This window comes from Oncorhynchus gorbuscha, unplaced genomic scaffold, assembly GCF_021184085.1.
Source record: "Oncorhynchus gorbuscha isolate QuinsamMale2020 ecotype Even-year unplaced genomic scaffold, OgorEven_v1.0 Un_scaffold_2632, whole genome shotgun sequence".
NCBI lineage: Eukaryota > Metazoa > Chordata > Actinopteri > Salmoniformes > Salmonidae > Oncorhynchus > Oncorhynchus gorbuscha.
Window position 1 is genome coordinate 25001 of NW_025747089.1, and position 17500 is coordinate 42500.

At 42.5% G+C, this 17500-nt stretch overlaps 1 pseudogene; it reads left to right on the top strand.

Moving 5' to 3' along the window:
- The window catches only part of LOC124026143, a 54127-nt pseudogene that overhangs the window by 11701 nt on the left and 24926 nt on the right, over nt 1-17500 (top strand).

Below are 17500 nucleotides of genomic sequence, written 5' to 3' on the forward strand. Positions count from 1 at the left end.
TTGGTCCAGACGGTCAGATGGAGATGAAGGCCATGTTTCTATTGGTCCGGACAGTCACATGGTGATGAAGGCCTTGTTTCTATTGGACCAGGACAGTTTCTCATAAAGACATGGACAGATATTCTAGATAAAGACATGTGACTGATCTTCAGATAAAGAATGGCCCAGATATTCTAGATATTAACCAATGACTGATCACATATTCTTAGATAAAGACATAGCTAGCACCTATTTAACCAACAGACTGATCACACATTCTTAATAATGGCCCATTACATAGCTAGCACCTATTAACCAATGACTGATATTATAGCTCTTAATAATGGCCCATTATATAGCTAGCATAAACCAATGACTGATATTCAGATCTTAATAATGGCCCATTACATAGCTAGCACCTATTAACCAATGACTGATCACACAGCTCTAATAAAGACATTACATATTCTAGATATTAACCAATGACTGATCACACAGATTAATAATGGCCCATTACATAGCTAGCATATTAACCAATGACTGATCACACAGATAATAGATGGCCCATTTCTAGATAGCACCTATTAACCAATGACTGATCACATAGCTCTTAATAATGGCCCATTACATAGCTAGCACCTATTAACCAATGACTGATCACACAGCTCTTAATAATGGCCCATTACATAGCTAGACCTATTAACCAATGACTGATCACACAGCTCTTAATAATGGCCCATTACATAGCTAGCACCTATTAACCAATGACAGCAGCTCTAGATAATACATGGACAGATATTCTAGATAGCATAGCAGATATTCTAACCAATGACTGATCAGACAGCTCTTAATAATGGCCCATTACTAGATAGCACCTATTAACCAATGACTGATCACACAGCTCTTAATAATAATGGCCCATTACATAGCTAGCACCTATTAACCAATGACTGATCACACAGCTCTTAATAATGGCCCATTAGGGACAGATATTCTAGATAAAGACTGATCACACAGCTCTTAATAATGGCCCATTACATAGCTAGCACCTATTAACCAATGACTGATCACACAGCTCTTAATAATGGCCCATTACATAGCTAGCACCTATTAACCAATGACTGATCACACAGCTCTTAATAATGGCCCATTACATGGACAGCACCTATTAACCAATGACTGATCACACAGCTCTTAATAATGGCCCATTACATAGCTAGCACCTAAAACAATGACAGATCACACAGCTCTTAATAATGGCCCATTACATAGATAGCACCTATTAACCAATGACTGATCACACAGCTCTTAATAATGGCCCATTACATATTTTAGCACCTAATTAACAATGACTGATCTGACAGCTCTTAATAATGGCCCATTACATAGCTAGCACCTATTAACCAATGACTGATCACACAGCTCTTAATAATGGCCCATTACATAGCTAGCACCTATTAACCAATGACTGATCACACAGCTCTTAATAATGGCCCATTACATAGCTAGCACCTATTAACCAATGACTGATCACACAGCTCTTAATAATGGCCCATTACATAGCTAGCACCTATTAACCAATGACTGATCACACAGCTCTTAATAATGGCCCATTACATAGCTAGCACCTATTAACCAATGACTGATCACACAGCTCTTAATAATGGCCCATTACATAGCTAGCACCTATTAACCAATGACTGATCACACAGCTCTTAATAATGGCCCATTACATAGCTAGCAGATATTAACCAATGACTGATCACACAGCTCTTAATAATGGCCCATTACATAGCTAGCACATATTCAGTCAGGTTGCATCATTCATTTCACAAGGAAAGGAGGGATAAAGGAAGGAAGGAAGGATGGAAGGATGGTGAAGGTGTTTGAACAGGGAAGGATGGACGGTGAAGGTGTTTGAACAGAGAAGGAAGGAAGGAAGGATGGTGAAGGTGTTTGAATAGTGAAGGAAGGAAGGATGGTGTTTGAACAGGGAAGGATGGAAGGTAGATGTGTTGAGCAGGGCCCTAACCTGAGAATGCTGCTTTTGTATCAGATCATCAGACTGTGTAGTGTGTCTCCATCTAGTGGTGGAAATAGAACACTGCAGGTCAGACGAAGATGTTCATGAAATCACAGGTTATTGGTCACATACACATGGTTAGCAGATGTTAATGGAGCGAAATGCTTGTGTTTCTAGCTCCAGACAGTGCAGTAGTATCTAGGCCTTGTTTCACAACAAAAACCACAAATCTAAGTAAAGGAATGGAATTTAGAATATATAAATATATGGAATAGCAATGTCTGAGCAGCATAGACTAAGATACAGTAGATGGTATAGAATACAGTATATACATATGAGATGAGTAATGCATAGACTAAGATACAGTAGAATAGTATAGAATAGGTGTTTGAACAGGGAAGATACAGTAGAATAGTATAGAATAATTATGTACATATTAGATGGTAATGTTAGACTAAGATACAGTAGAATAGTATAGATTAAGGTGTTTATACATATGAGATGAGTAATGTTTGAGACTAAGATACAGTAGATGGTGTAGAATGTATATACATATGAGATGGTAATGCATAGACTAAGATACAGTAGAATAGTATAGAATACAGTATATACATATGAGATGAGTAATACATAGACTAAGATACAGTAGAATAGTATAGAATACAGTATATACATAGACTAAGATACAGTAGAATAGTATAGAATACAGTATATACATATGAGATGAGTAATGCATAGACTAAGATACAGTAGAATAGTATAGAATACAGTATATACATAGACTAAGATACAGTAGTATAGTATAGAATACAGTATATACATATGAGATGAGTAATGCATAGACTAAGATACAGTAGAATAGTATAGAATACAGTTATACATATGAGATGAGTAATGCATAGACTAAGATACAGTAGAATAGTATAGAATACAGTATATATATATGAGATGCTTGTAATGCATAGACTAAGATACAGTAGAATAGTATAGAATACAGTATATACATATGAGATGAGTAATACATAGACTAAGATACAGTAGATTAGTATATAAATATATGGAATAGTATATACATAGACTAAGATACAGTAGAATAGTATAGAATACAGTATATACATATTAGATGAGTAATGCATAGACTAAGATACAGTAGAATAGTATAGATTACAGTATATACATATGAGATGTAAGTAATGCATAGACTAAGATACAGTAGAATAGATGGTATAGAATACAGTATATACATATGAGATGAGTAATGCATAGACTAAGATACAGTAGAATAGTATAGAATACAGTATATACATATGAGATGAGTAATACATAGACTAAGATACAGTAGATTAGTATAGAATACAGTATATACATAGACTAAGATACAGTAGAATAGTATAGAATACAGTATATACATATGAGATGAGTAATGCATAGACTAAGATACAGTAGAATAGTATAGAATACAGTATATACATAGATGAGTAATGCATAGACTAAGATACAGTAGAATAGTATAGAATACAGTATATACATATGAGATGAGTAATGCATAGACTAAGATACAGTAGAATAGTATAGAATACAGTATATACATATGAGATGAGTAATGTAGGGTATGTAAACATTATATTATTAAAGTGGCCAGTGAATTCAAGTCTGTGTATATAGGCAGCAACCTCTATGTGCTAGTGATCAAATCAAATCAAATCACATGTTATTTGTCACATACACATGGTTAGCAGATGTTAATGCGAGTGTAGCGAAATGCTTGTGTTTCTAGTTCCGACAATGCAGTGATAACCAACGAGTAATCTAACCTAATAATTTCACAACAATGACCTTATACACAGTGTCAGGGGATGAGGAACATGTACATAAAGGAATGAATGAGTGATTATGCATACAGTAAACAAGTATATACATATGAGATGAGTATGTAAACAAATGGCATAGTTAAAGTGGCTAGTGATACATGTATTACATAAGATGCAGTCGATGATATAGAGTACAGTATATATATGCATATGAGATGAATAATGTATGTAAAATAAAGTGTAGCATTGTTTAAAGTGGCTAGTGATACATGTATTACATAAGGATGCAGTAGATGATATAGAGTACAGTATATACATATGAGATGAGTGATGTAGATGTAAACATTATATAAAGTGGCATAGTTAAAGTGGCTAGTGATACATGTATTACATAAGGATGCATAGATGATATAGAGTACAGTAATAATGAGATGAGAAATGGTATGTACACATTTAACAGTCCGATGGCCTTGAGACAGAAGCTGTTTTTCAGTCTCTCGGTCCCTGCTTTGGTACACCTGTACTGACCTCGCCTTCTGGATGATAGCGGGGTGAACAGGCAGTGGCTCGGGTGGTTGTTGTCCTTGATGATCTTTATGGCCTTCCTGTAACATCGGGTGGTGTAGGTGTCCTGGAGGGCAGGTAGTTTGCCCCCGGAGATGCGTTGTGCAGACCTCACTACCCTCTGGAGAGCCTTGTGGTTGAGGGCGGTGCAGTTGCCATACCAGGCTGTGATACAGCCCGAAAGGATGCTCTCAATTGTGCATCTGTAAAAGTTTGTGAGGGTTTTAGGTGCCAAGCCCAATTTCTTCAGTCTCCTGAGATTGAAGAGGTGCTGTTGCGCCTTCTTCACCACACTGTCTGTGTGGGTGAACCATTTCAGCTTGTCAGTGATGTGTACGCCGAGGAACTTGAAGCTTTCCACCTTCTCCACTGCTGTCCCGTCGATGTGGGGAGTGCTCCCTCTGCAGTTTCCTGAAGTCCAAAATCAATACTTGCTAGTAATCGTGGCAAGGAAACAAAACACAAAGTGTATTTAACTTCTTTATTAAGGAAAACAGCCCTAATGTTGGAAGCAAACATTATTTGTTGAGTTTTGAGTTTGAAAGAAAAGCGTTTCACTGTTACTTGTGCATTTGACATTAAAACTTGAATGTAGAAATGACAGTTCTGTCCACATGGGGGCAGTGTTGTACCGTCATCAGCTTGTTTTAACATAGTAGAACAAGTACAGATGCAGGAGCTTTATTTGAGCCAGTTTGCTACAGCAAGGAAAATAATCCTGCAGCAACAGGAAATGGGAATTATTATGTGGATTTAATTGAATTTATATATTTTTTTGTAGGTGGTTGATACAGGGGGAAAATCAAGTGTGAAATTCCACACTTCAGAAGCCTTTTTAATAAACCACGCAACTAACTGCATGTTTAAAATGTCCTCCAGATCTCCTGCAAACAGGGCAGATCAAATGAAGATCTGACACCTGTAGTAACGCTGTCTGTCAGAATGGCCGCTAGTATACATCTCTTTCTGTTGGATAAAGAACCGCGGTTATATTCATTTGACACTGAAAACTGACAACAAAAAAACACTGGACCCAAACTGGGATGGATTACCTGCACTTTTCCAATAACAATCTATTGTTTATGTTGCAAAAACATTTAGCTACGGTGTGCACTAATGAATACATCCCCAGTTGCCTTATGTTGGGTAAAGGGTGTCGCCTGGGACTCATTTTGATGTGGATGTCGATTGTAGCTACACAGAAACATCTAGACCCATAATGCAGTGTGGTGATGTGGATGTCGATTGTAGCTACGCAGAAACATCTAGACCCATAATGCAGTGTGGTGATGTGGATGTCGATTGGAGCTACGCAGAAACATCTAGACCCATAATGCAGTGTGGTGATGTAGATGGTCAGTTGTAGGTAACATCTAGACCCATAATGCAGTGTGGTGATGTAGATGGTCAGTTGTAGGTAACATCTAGACCCATAATGCAGTGTGTAGATGGTCAGTTGTGGTAACATCTAGACCCATAATGCAGTGTGGTGATGTGGATGGTCAGTTGTAGGTAACACAGTAACATCTAGACCCATAATGCAGTGTGGTGATGTTGTAGGTAACATCTAGACCCATAATGCAGTGTGGTGATGTAGATGGTCAGTTGTAGGTAACACAGTAACATCTAGACCCATAATGCAGTGGTGATATAGATGGTCATGTGGATAACATCTAGACCCATAATGCAGTGTGGTGATGTAGATGGTCAGTTGTAGGTAACATCTAGACCCATAATGCAGTGTGGTGATGTGGATGGTCAGTTGTAGGTAACACAGTAACATCTAGACCCATAATGCAGTGTGGTGATGTAGATGGTCAGTTGTAGGTAACATCTAGACCCATAATGCAGTGTGGTGATGTAGATGGTCAGTTGTAGGTAACACAGTAACATCTAGACCCATAATGCAGTGTGGTGATGTAGATGGTCAGTTGTAGGTAACACAGTAACATCTAGACCCATAATGCAGTGTGGTAATGTAGATGGTCAGTTGTAGGTAACATCTAGACCCATAATGCAGTGTGGTGATGTAGATGGTCAGTTGTAGGTAACATCTAGACCCATAATGCAGTGTGGTGATGTAGATGGTCAGTTGTAGGTAACACAGTAACATCTAGACCCATAATGCAGTGTGGTGATTTAGATGGTCAGTTGTAGGTAACATCTAGACCCATAATGCAGTGTGGTGATGTGGATGGTCAGTTGTAGGTAACATCTAGACCCATAATGCAGTGTGGTGATGTAGATGGTCAGTTGTAGGTAACATCTAGACCCATAATGCAGTGTGGTGATGTAGATGGTCAGTTGTAGGTAACACAGTAACATCTAGACCCATAATGCAGTGTGGTGATGTAGATGGTCAGTTGTAGGTAACATCTAGACCCATAATGCAGTGTGGTGATGTGGATGGTCAGTTGTAGGTAACACAGTAACATATAGACCCATAATGCAGTGTGGTGATGTAGATGGTCAGTTGTAGGTAACACAGTAACATCTAGACCCATAATGCAGTGCGGTGATGTGGATGGTCAGTTGTAGGTAACATCTAGACCCATAATGCAGTGTGGTGATGTAGATGGTCAGTTGTAGTAACATCTATGTGTGTGTGTGTGTGTGTGTGTGTGTGTGTGTGTGTGTGTGTGTGTGTGTGTGTGTGTGTGTGTGTGTGTGTGTGTGTGTGTGTGTGTGTGTGTGTGTGTGTGTGGTCCAGTGTTGAGTCTGTGTTATCAACGTTCATTATTAACACCCTGAGACACACACACACTGACACACACACACACACACACACACACACACACACACACACACACACACACACACACACACACACACACACACACACACACACACACACACACACACACACACACACACACACACACACACACACGATCAACATTCATTATTCACAAATAGCTGCTAATGCTAACATAAGTGCTTTCTCTCCCTCTGTGTGTGTGTGTGTCTCTATTTGTGTGTGTGTATGTGTCTGCCTGTCTGCCTGTCTGCCTGTCTGCCTGCCAAGTGTCTTCACAGACAGTCTGTTCCGTGTCTCCGTCTGTCATCCCAACATGTGTCAAGCTGACCACCATTGTCACCCCGTTTCCAAGGTAACCCGTCTAAATGTCGACAGCTACCGTCCTGCAGCACCTCACACCTGTCACCATGAAGTGGTTTGAAAGGCTAGTTTTGACACACCACATCACCACCAAAATCATCCCAGAAATCCTAGATCCCACTCCAATTCGCATACCGCCCCCCTTAGCAGATCCACAGATGATCCAGTCTGTTTTTGCACTCCACACTGCCCTTTCCCACCTGGACAAATGAAACACCCATGTGAGAATGCTGTTCATTGACTACAGCTCAGCGTTCAACACCATAGTGCCTCAAAGCTCATCAATAAGCTAAGGATCCTGGGACTAAACACCTCCCTCTGCAACTGGATCCTGGACTTCCTGACGGGCCGACACCAGGTGGTGAGGGTAGGCAACAACACATCTGCCATGCTTATCCTAAACCCGGGGGCCCCTCAGGGGTGCGTGCTCAGTCCCCTCCGGTACTCCCTGGTCACTCACGACTGCAAGGCCAGACACTAGGTCAGATAAGAACAAATTCTTATTTACAATGACGGACTACTAAAAAGGCCTAGTTAAATAAGGTCCACACAAACCCAGACGGTCGTGAAGAGGCAGCACCTCTTCCCCCTCAGGAGGCTGAATGAATTCGGGCCCTGAGATCCTCAAAAGGTTGCACCATTAAGCTCTCAGACCAGCAGCTTCTACCATAAAACTGACAAATAATCAATTAATGGTCAAATTAAATCAAATTCATTATATCTGTCACATGCTGGTCTGGTGAACCCTGACCTCCTTACATCAGGTCTGGTGAACCCTGACCTCCTTACATCAGGTCTGGTGAACCCTGACCTCCTTACATCAGGTCTGGTGAACCCTGACCTCCTCACATCAGGTCTGGTGAACCCTGACCTCCTTACATCAGGTCTGGTGAACCCTGACCTCCTTAAATCAGGTCTGGTCAACCCTCCTGGCTGTGCAGGGTTTTGCTCCTAATACACCTTTTTAAGCTAATCTCTCTAGTCCAGGAGGCTCCTAACCTATTGTCTCTCTCCCTCCTCCCTCTCCCCTCCCTATCCTCTCTCTCCCTCCTCCTTTCCTCCCTCTCTCCCTTCTCCTCCTCCTTCTCCCTCCTCTCTCTCATTCCTCTCCTCTCCTCTCCTCTCCTCTCCTCTCCTCTCCTCTCCTCTCCTCTCCTCTCCTCTCCTCTCCTCTCCTCTCCTCTCCTCTCCTCTCCTCTCCTCTCCTCTCCTCTCCTCTCCTCTCCTCTCCTCTCCTCTCCTCTCCAGTCCATGAAGCCTCTAACCTGGTGCCCATGGATCCAAACGGTCTGTCTGACCCCTACGTGAAGCTCAAACTCATCCCCGACCCCAAGAGTGACACCAAGCAGAAGACCAAGACCATCAAGGGAAACCTCAACCCTACCTGGAACGAAACTTTCAAATTGTATGTTCAGTTGACACTACGTTTTACACTATCTTTGTTAAAGAGGGTTCTGAACTTTACACTATCTTTGTTCAAGAGGCTTCTGAACTTTACACTATCTTTGTTAAAGAGGCTTCTGAACTTTACACTATCTTTGTTCAAGAGACTTCTGAACTTTACACTATCTTTGTTCAAGAGGCTTCTGAACTTTACACTATCTTTGTTAAAGAGGCTTCTGAACTTTACACTATCTTTGTTCAAGAGACTTCTGAACTTTACACTATCTTTGTTCAAGAGGCTTCTGAACTTTACACTATCTTTGTTCAAGAGACTTCTGAACTTTACACTATCTTTGTTCAAGAGGCTTCTGAACTTTACACTATCTTTGTTAAAGAGGGCCTCTGAACTGTACACTATCTTTGTTCAAGAGGCTTCTGAACTTTACACTATCTTTGTTAAAGAGGGCCTCTGAACTGTACACTATCTTTGTTCAAGAGGCTTCTGAACTTTACACTATCTTTGTTAAAGAGGGCCTCTGAACTGTACACTATCTTTGTTCAAGAGGCTTCTGAACTTTACACTATTTTGTTCAAGAGGCTTCTGAACTTTACACTATCTTTGTTCAAGATCTGTCTATCTTTGTTAAAGAGGGCCTCTGAACTGTACACTATCTTTGTTAAAGAGGGATCTGAACTTTACACTATCGTTGTTAAAGAGGTATGAAACCTTAACATTGAGGATATTTTTTACAACACAAGATCTTCCACTTCCGAGAGACAGTTCTAAACTAAATGACTGGAAGATGACTTAGTTAGTGTTCTCTACTCCCTCCTACTCCCTCCCTCCCTCCCCTTCTCCTTTTTCCTCCTCTTCTCCCCCTCCCTCCCTCCCTCCCCTTCTCCTTCTCCTTCTCCCTCCCCTTCTCCTCCCTCCCTCCCTCCCTCCCTCCCCTTCTCCTTCTTCCTCCCTCCCCTTCTCCTCCCTCACCCCTCTCTCTCTCCTCTCTCTCCTCCCTCCCTCTCCTTCTCCCTCCCTCCCTCCCTCCCTCCCTCCCTCCCTCCCTCCCTCCCTCCCTCCCTCCCTCCCTCCCTCCCATTCTCCTTCTCTCCCTCCTCCCTCCCTCCCTCCCTCTCTCCCTCCCTCCCTCCCTCCCTCCCTCCCTCCCTCCCCTTCTCCTTCTCCCTCCCTCCCTCCCCTTCTCCTCCCTCCCTCCCCTTCTCCTCCCTCACCCCTCTCTCTCTCCTCTCTCTCCTCCCTCCCTCTCCTTCTCCCTCCCTCCCTCCCATTCTCCTTCTCTTCTCCTCCCTCACCCCTCTCTCCCTCCCTCCCTCCCTCCCACTCCCTCTCCTTCCCCTCCCCCTCCTCCCTTCCCCTCCCCTTCCCCTCCCCACCTGCCTCCCCCTCTCCTCCCTCCCCCTCCCCTTCCCCTCCCCACCTCCTTCCCTCTCTCCTCCCTGGTCTATAGTCCCCTGAAGGATTCTGATAAGGACCGTCGTCTGTCGGTGGAGATCTGGGACTGGGATATGACCAGCAGGAACGACTTCATGGGAGCGCTGTCCTTCGGCATCTCAGAACTCCAGAAACAAGGAGTGGACGGATGGTGAGATGGAGAGGAGGGAGGGGTAGAAGGAGGAGGGAAGGAAAGGTGGAGGGAGGGGGAGAGGTAGTGGGAGGGGAGGGAGGGGTAGGAGGGAGGGGTAGAAGGAGGGAGGGGAGGGGTAGAAATAGGAGGGGGAGGGGGAGGGGAGGGAGGGGTAGAAGGAGGGAGGGGTAGAAGGAGGGAGGGGAGGGGTAGAAGGAGGGAGGGGTAGAAGGAGGGAGGGGGAGGGGTAGAAGGAGGGAGGGGAGGGGGAGGGGAGGGAGGGGTAGAAGGGGGGGGGGAGGGGAGGGAGTGGTAGAAGGGGGAGGGGTAGAGGGAGGGGAGGGAGGGGTAGAAGGAGGGAGGGGAGGGGTAGAGGGAGCGGAGGGAGGGGTAGAAAGAGGGAGGGGGAGGGGTAGAGGGAGGGGAGGGAGGGGTAGAAGGAGGAGGGAAGGAAAGGTGGAGGGAGGGGGAGCGGGAGGGGTAGAGGGAGGGGAGGGAGGGGTAGAAGGAGGGAGGGAAGGAAAGGAGGGAGGGAGGGAGTGGAGGAAGAGGGGAGAGGTAAGGATGGAGGGGGAGGAGGAGGAAGAGAGGAGAGAGGTAAGGATGTAAGGGGGAGGAGGGGAGAGGTAAGGATGGAGGGAGGAGGAGGAAGAGAGGAGAGAGGTAAGGATGTAAGGGGGAGGAGGGGAGAGGTAAGGATGGAGGGAGGAGGAGGAAGAGAGGAGAGAGGTAAGGATGTAGGGAGGAGGAGGAGGAGGATAGAGGTAAGGATGTAAGGGGGAGGAGGGGAGAGGTAAGGATGTAGGGAGTAGGAGGAGGAGGAGGAGGAGGAGGAAGGTCCTATCTTTCACTCTCTCTCTCTCTCTCTCTCCCTCTGTCTGTCTGTCTCTCACTCTCTATTTTCGCTGACACAACCATGTGGAGAGTTTTTAATGAGATGCCAGCGTTTGAGGTGGAGCAGGAGAAAATGCCATGAAATATCAGATTGTGTATGTTCCCACTCCCATCTGTGCTGCGGTACAAAGCCCTCGGCCTTCTGGGAAGACTCACCGGGACACAACAACACAAAACCACAAGAGAGAGACAACAAGTTATTAACAGGAAGAGGGGTCTCTGCATTAGTATGGTGTAGTGTTAGCTCTGCTGTTACCTGTTCAACCCTGTAGTCTAGTTAGTCTGGTACTGTAGTCTAGTACTGTAGTCTAGTTAGTCTGGTACTGTAGTCTAGTACTGTAGTCTGGTACTGTAGTCTAGTTAGTCTAGTACTGTAGTCTAGTACTGTAGTCTAGTACTGTAGTCTGGTACTGTAGTCTAGTACTGTAGTCTGGTACTGTAGTCTAGTTAGTCTAGTACTGTAGTCTAGTACTGTAGTCTAGTTAGTCTGGTACTGTAGTCTGGTACTGTAGTCTAGTTAGTCTAGTACTGTAGTCTAGTTAGTCTGGTACTGTAGTCTAGTTAGTCTAGTACTGTAGTCTAGTACTGTAGTCTAGTTAGTCTGGTACTGTAGTCTAGTTAGTCTGGTACTGTAGTCTAGTTAGTCTGGTACTGTAGTCTGGTACTGTAGTCTAGTTAGTCTGGTACTGTAGTCTAGTTAGTCTGGTACTGTAGTCTAGTTAGTCTGGTACTGTAGTCTGGTACTGTAGTCTAGTACTGTAGTCTAGTACTGTAGTCTAGTTAGTCTGGTACTGTAGTCTAGTTAGTCTGGTAATGTAGTCTGGTACTGTAGTCTAGTTAGTCTGGTACTGTAGTCTAGTTAGTCTGGTACTGTAGTCTAGTTAGTCTAGTACTGTAGTCTAGTACTGTAGTCTAGTACTGTAGTCTAGTACTGTAGTCTAGTTAGTCTGGTACTGTAGTCTAGTTAGTCTGGTACTGTAGTCTAGTACTGTAGTCTAGTTAGTCTAGTACTGTAGTCTAGTACTGTAGTCTAGTACTGTAGTCTGGTACTGTAGTCTGGTACTGTAGTCTAGTTAGTCTGGTACTGTAGTCTAGTTAGTCTGGTACTGTAGTCTAGTTAGTCTGGTACTGTAGTCTAGTTAGTCTGGTACTGTAGTCTAGTTGGTCTGGTACTGTAGTCTGGTACTGTAGTCTAGTACTGTAGTCTAGTACTGTAGTCTAGTTAGTCTGGTACTGTAGTCTAGTTAGTCTGGTAATGTAGTCTGGTACTGTAGTCTAGTTAGTCTGGTACTGTAGTCTAGTTAGTCTGGTACTGTAGTCTAGTTAGTCTAGTACTGTAGTCTAGTACTGTAGTCTAGTACTGTAGTCTAGTACTGTAGTCTAGTTAGTCTGGTACTGTAGTCTAGTTAGTCTGGTACTGTAGTCTAGTACTGTAGTCTAGTTAGTCTAGTACTGTAGTCTAGTACTGTAGTCTAGTACTGTAGTCTGGTACTGTAGTCTGGTACTGTAGTCTAGTTAGTCTGGTACTGTAGTCTAGTTAGTCTGGTACTGTAGTCTAGTTAGTCTAGTACTGTAGTCTAGTACTGTAGTCTAGTACTGTAGTCTGGTACTGTAGTCTGGTACTGTAGTCTAGTTAGTCTGGTACTGTAGTCTGGTACTGTAGTCTAGTTAGTCTAGTACTGTAGTCTAGTTAGTCTAGTACTGTAGTCTAGTACTGTAGTCTAGTTAGTCTGGTACTGTAGTCTAGTTAGTCTAGTACTGTAGTCTGGTACTGTAGTCTAGTTAATCTGGTACTGTAGTCTAGTTAGTCTGGTACTGTAGTCTAGTACTGTAGTCTGGTACTGTAGTCTAGTACTGTAGTCTGGTACTGTAGTCTAGTTAGTCTAGTACTGTAGTCTAGTACTGTAGTCTAGTACTGTAGTCTGGTACTGTAGTCTAGTTAGTCTGGTACTGTAGTGTAGTACTGTAGTCTAGTTAGTCTGGTACTGTAGTCTAGTACTGTAGTCTAGTTAGTCTAGTACTGTAGTCTAGTACTGTAGTCTAGTTAGTCTGGTACTGTAGTACTGTAGTCTGGTACTGTAGTCTAGTTAGTCTGGTACTGTAGTCTAGTACTGTAGTCTAGTACTGTAGTCTGGTACTGTAGTCTGGTACTGTAGTCTGGTACTGTAGTCTAGTACTGTAGTCTAGTACTGTAGTCTAGTTAGTCTAGTACTGTAGTCTAGTACTGTAGTCTAGTTAGTCTGGTACTGTAGTCTAGTACTGTAGTCTGGTACTGTAGTCTAGTACTGTAGTCTGGTACTGTAGTCTAGTTAGTCTAGTACTGTAGTCTAGTACTGTAGTCTAGTACTGTAGTCTGGTACTGTAGTCTAGTTAGTCTGGTACTGTAGTCTAGTACTGTAGTCTAGTTAGTCTGGTACTGTAGTCTAGTAGTCTAGTTAGTCTAGTACTGTAGTCTAGTACTGTAGTCTAGTTAGTCTGGTACTGTAGTCTAGTACTGTAGTCTGGTACTGTAGTGTAGTACTGTAGTCTAGTTAGTCTGGTTCTGTAGTCTAGTACTGTAGTCTAGTTAGTCTAGTACTGTAGTCTAGTACTGTAGTCTAGTACTGTAGTCTAGTACTGTAGTCTGGTACTGTAGTCTAGTTAGTCTGGTACTGTAGTCTAGTACTGTAGTCTAGTTAGTCTAGTACTGTAGTCTAGTACTGTAGTCTAGTACTGTAGTCTAGTACTGTAGTCTGGTACTGTAGTCTAGTTAGTCTGGTACTGTAGTCTAGTACTGTAGTCTAGTTAGTCTAGTACTGTAGTCTAGTACTGTAGTCTAGTACTGTAGTCTGGTACTGTAGTCTGGTACTGTAGTCTAGTACTGTAGTCTAGTTAGTCTAGTACTGTAGTCTAGTACTGTAGTCTAGTACTGTAGTCTGGTACTGTAGTCTGGTACTGTAGTCTAGTTAGTCTGGTACTGTAGTCTAGTTAGTCTAGTACTGTAGTCTAGTACTGTAGTCTAGTACTGTAGTCTGGTACTGTAGTCTAGTACTGTAGTCTAGTACTGTAGTCTAGTACTGTAGTCTAGTACTGTAGTCTAGTTAGTCTGGTACTGTAGTCTAGTTAGTCTAGTACTGTAGTCTGGTACTGTAGTCTAGTTAGTCTGGTACTGTAGTCTAGTTAGTCTGGTACTGTAGTCTAGTTAGTCTAGTACTGTAGTCTAGTACTGTAGTCTAGTACTGTAGTCTAGTACTGTAGTCTGGTACTGTAGTCTAGTTAGTCTGGTACTGTAGTCTAGTTAGTCTGGTACTGTAGTCTAGTTAGTCTGGTACTGTAGTCTGGTACTGTAGTCTAGTTAGTCTGGTACTGTAGTCTAGTTAGTCTGGTACTGTAGTCTAGTTAGTCTGGTACTGTAGTCTGGTACTGTAGTCTAGTACTGTAGTCTAGTACTGTAGTCTAGTTAGTCTGGTACTGTAGTCTAGTTAGTCTGGTAATGTAGTCTGGTACTGTAGTCTAGTTAGTCTGGTACTGTAGTCTAGTTAGTCTGGTACTGTAGTCTAGTTAGTCTAGTACTGTAGTCTAGTACTGTAGTCTAGTACTGTAGTCTAGTACTGTAGTCTAGTTAGTCTGGTACTGTAGTCTAGTTAGTCTGGTACTGTAGTCTAGTACTGTAGTCTAGTTAGTCTAGTACTGTAGTCTAGTACTGTAGTCTAGTACTGTAGTCTGGTACTGTAGTCTGGTACTGTAGTCTAGTTAGTCTGGTACTGTAGTCTAGTTAGTCTGGTACTGTAGTCTAGTTAGTCTAGTACTGTAGTCTAGTACTGTAGTCTAGTACTGTAGTCTGGTACTGTAGTCTGGTACTGTAGTCTAGTTAGTCTGGTACTGTAGTCTGGTACTGTAGTCTAGTTAGTCTAGTACTGTAGTCTAGTTAGTCTAGTACTGTAGTCTAGTACTGTAGTCTAGTTAGTCTGGTACTGTAGTCTAGTTAGTCTAGTACTGTAGTCTGGTACTGTAGTCTAGTTAGTCTGGTACTGTAGTCTAGTTAGTCTGGTACTGTAGTCTAGTACTGTAGTCTGGTACTGTAGTCTAGTACTGTAGTCTGGTACTGTAGTCTAGTTAGTCTAGTACTGTAGTCTAGTACTGTAGTCTAGTACTGTAGTCTGGTACTGTAGTCTAGTTAGTCTGGTACTGTAGTGTAGTACTGTAGTCTAGTTAGTCTGGTACTGTAGTCTAGTACTGTAGTCTAGTTAGTCTAGTACTGTAGTCTAGTACTGTAGTCTAGTTAGTCTGGTACTGTAGTCTAGTACTGTAGTCTGGTACTGTAGTCTAGTTAGTCTGGTACTGTAGTCTAGTACTGTAGTCTAGTACTGTAGTCTGGTACTGTAGTCTGGTACTGTAGTCTGGTACTGTAGTCTAGTACTGTAGTCTAGTACTGTAGTCTAGTTAGTCTAGTACTGTAGTCTAGTACTGTAGTCTAGTTAGTCTGGTACTGTAGTCTAGTACTGTAGTCTGGTACTGTAGTCTAGTACTGTAGTCTGGTACTGTAGTCTAGTTAGTCTAGTACTGTAGTCTAGTACTGTAGTCTAGTACTGTAGTCTGGTACTGTAGTCTAGTTAGTCTGGTACTGTAGTGTAGTACTGTAGTCTAGTTAGTCTGGTACTGTAGTCTAGTACTGTAGTCTAGTTAGTCTAGTACTGTAGTCTAGTACTGTAGTCTAGTTAGTCTGGTACTGTAGTCTAGTACTGTAGTCTGGTACTGTAGTGTAGTACTGTAGTCTAGTTAGTCTGGTACTGTAGTCTAGTACTGTAGTCTAGTTAGTCTAGTACTGTAGTCTAGTACTGTAGTCTAGTTAGTCTGGTACTGTAGTCTAGTACTGTAGTCTGGTACTGTAGTCTAGTACTGTAGTCTAGTACTGTAGTCTAGTTAGTCTGGTACTGTAGTCTGGTACTGTAGTCTGGTACTGTAGTCTAGTACTGTAGTCTGGTACTGTAGTCTAGTACTGTAGTCTAGTACTGTAGTCTAGTACTGTAGTCTAGTACTGTAGTCTAGTTAGTCTAGTACTGTAGTCTAGTACTGTAGTCTAGTTAGTCTGGTACTGTAGTCTAGTTAGTCTGGTACTGTAGTCTAGTACTGTAGTCTAGTACTGTAGTCTGGTACTGTAGTCTGGTACTGTAGTCTAGTTAGTCTAGTACTGTAGTCTGGTACTGTAGTCTAGTACTGTAGTCTGGTACTGTAGTCTAGTACTGTAGTCTGGTACTGTAGTCTAGTTAGTCTAGTACTGTAGTCTAGTTAGTCTAGTACTGTAGTCTAGTACTGTAGTCTAGTTAGTCTGGTACTGTAGTCTAGTACTGTAGTCTGGTACTGTAGTCTAGTACTGTAGTCTAGTTAGTCTAGTTAGTCTAGTACTGTAGTCTAGTACTGTAGTCTAGTACTGTAGTCTAGTTAGTCTAGTACTGTAGTCTAGTACTGTAGTCTGGTACTGTAGTCTAGTTAGTCTAGTACTGTAGTCTAGTACTGTAGTCTAGTTAGTCTAGTACTGTAGTCTAGTACTGTAGTCTAGTACTGTAGTCTGGTACTGTAGTCTAGTTAGTCTAGTACTGTAGTCTAGTACTGTAGTCTAGTACTGTAGTCTGGTACTGTAGTCTAGTTAGTCTAGTACTGTAGTCTAGTTAGTCTAGTACTGTAGTCTAGTTAGTCTAGTACTGTAGTCTAGTACTGTAGTCTAGTACTGTAGTCTAGTACTGTAGTCTAGTACTGTAGTCTAGTTAGTCTAGTACTGTAGTCTAGTTAGTCTAGTACTGTAGTCTGGTACTGTAGTCTAGTTAGTCTGGTACTGTAGTCTAGTACTGTAGTCTAGTTAGTCTAGTACTGTAGTCTAGTACTGTAGTCTAGTTAGTCTGGTACTGTAGTCTAGTTAGTCTGGTACTGTAGTCTAGTACTGTAGTCTAGTACTGTAGTCTGGTACTGTAGTCTGGTACTGTAGTCTAGTTAGTCTAGTACTGTAGTCTAGTACTGTAGTCTAGTACTGTAGTCTAGTACTGTAGTCTAGTTAGTCTAGTACTGTAGTCTAGTTAGTCTAGTACTGTAGTCTAGTACTGTAGTCTAGTTAGTCTGGTACTGTAGTCTAGTACTGTAGTCTGGTACTGTAGTCTAGTACTGTAGTCTA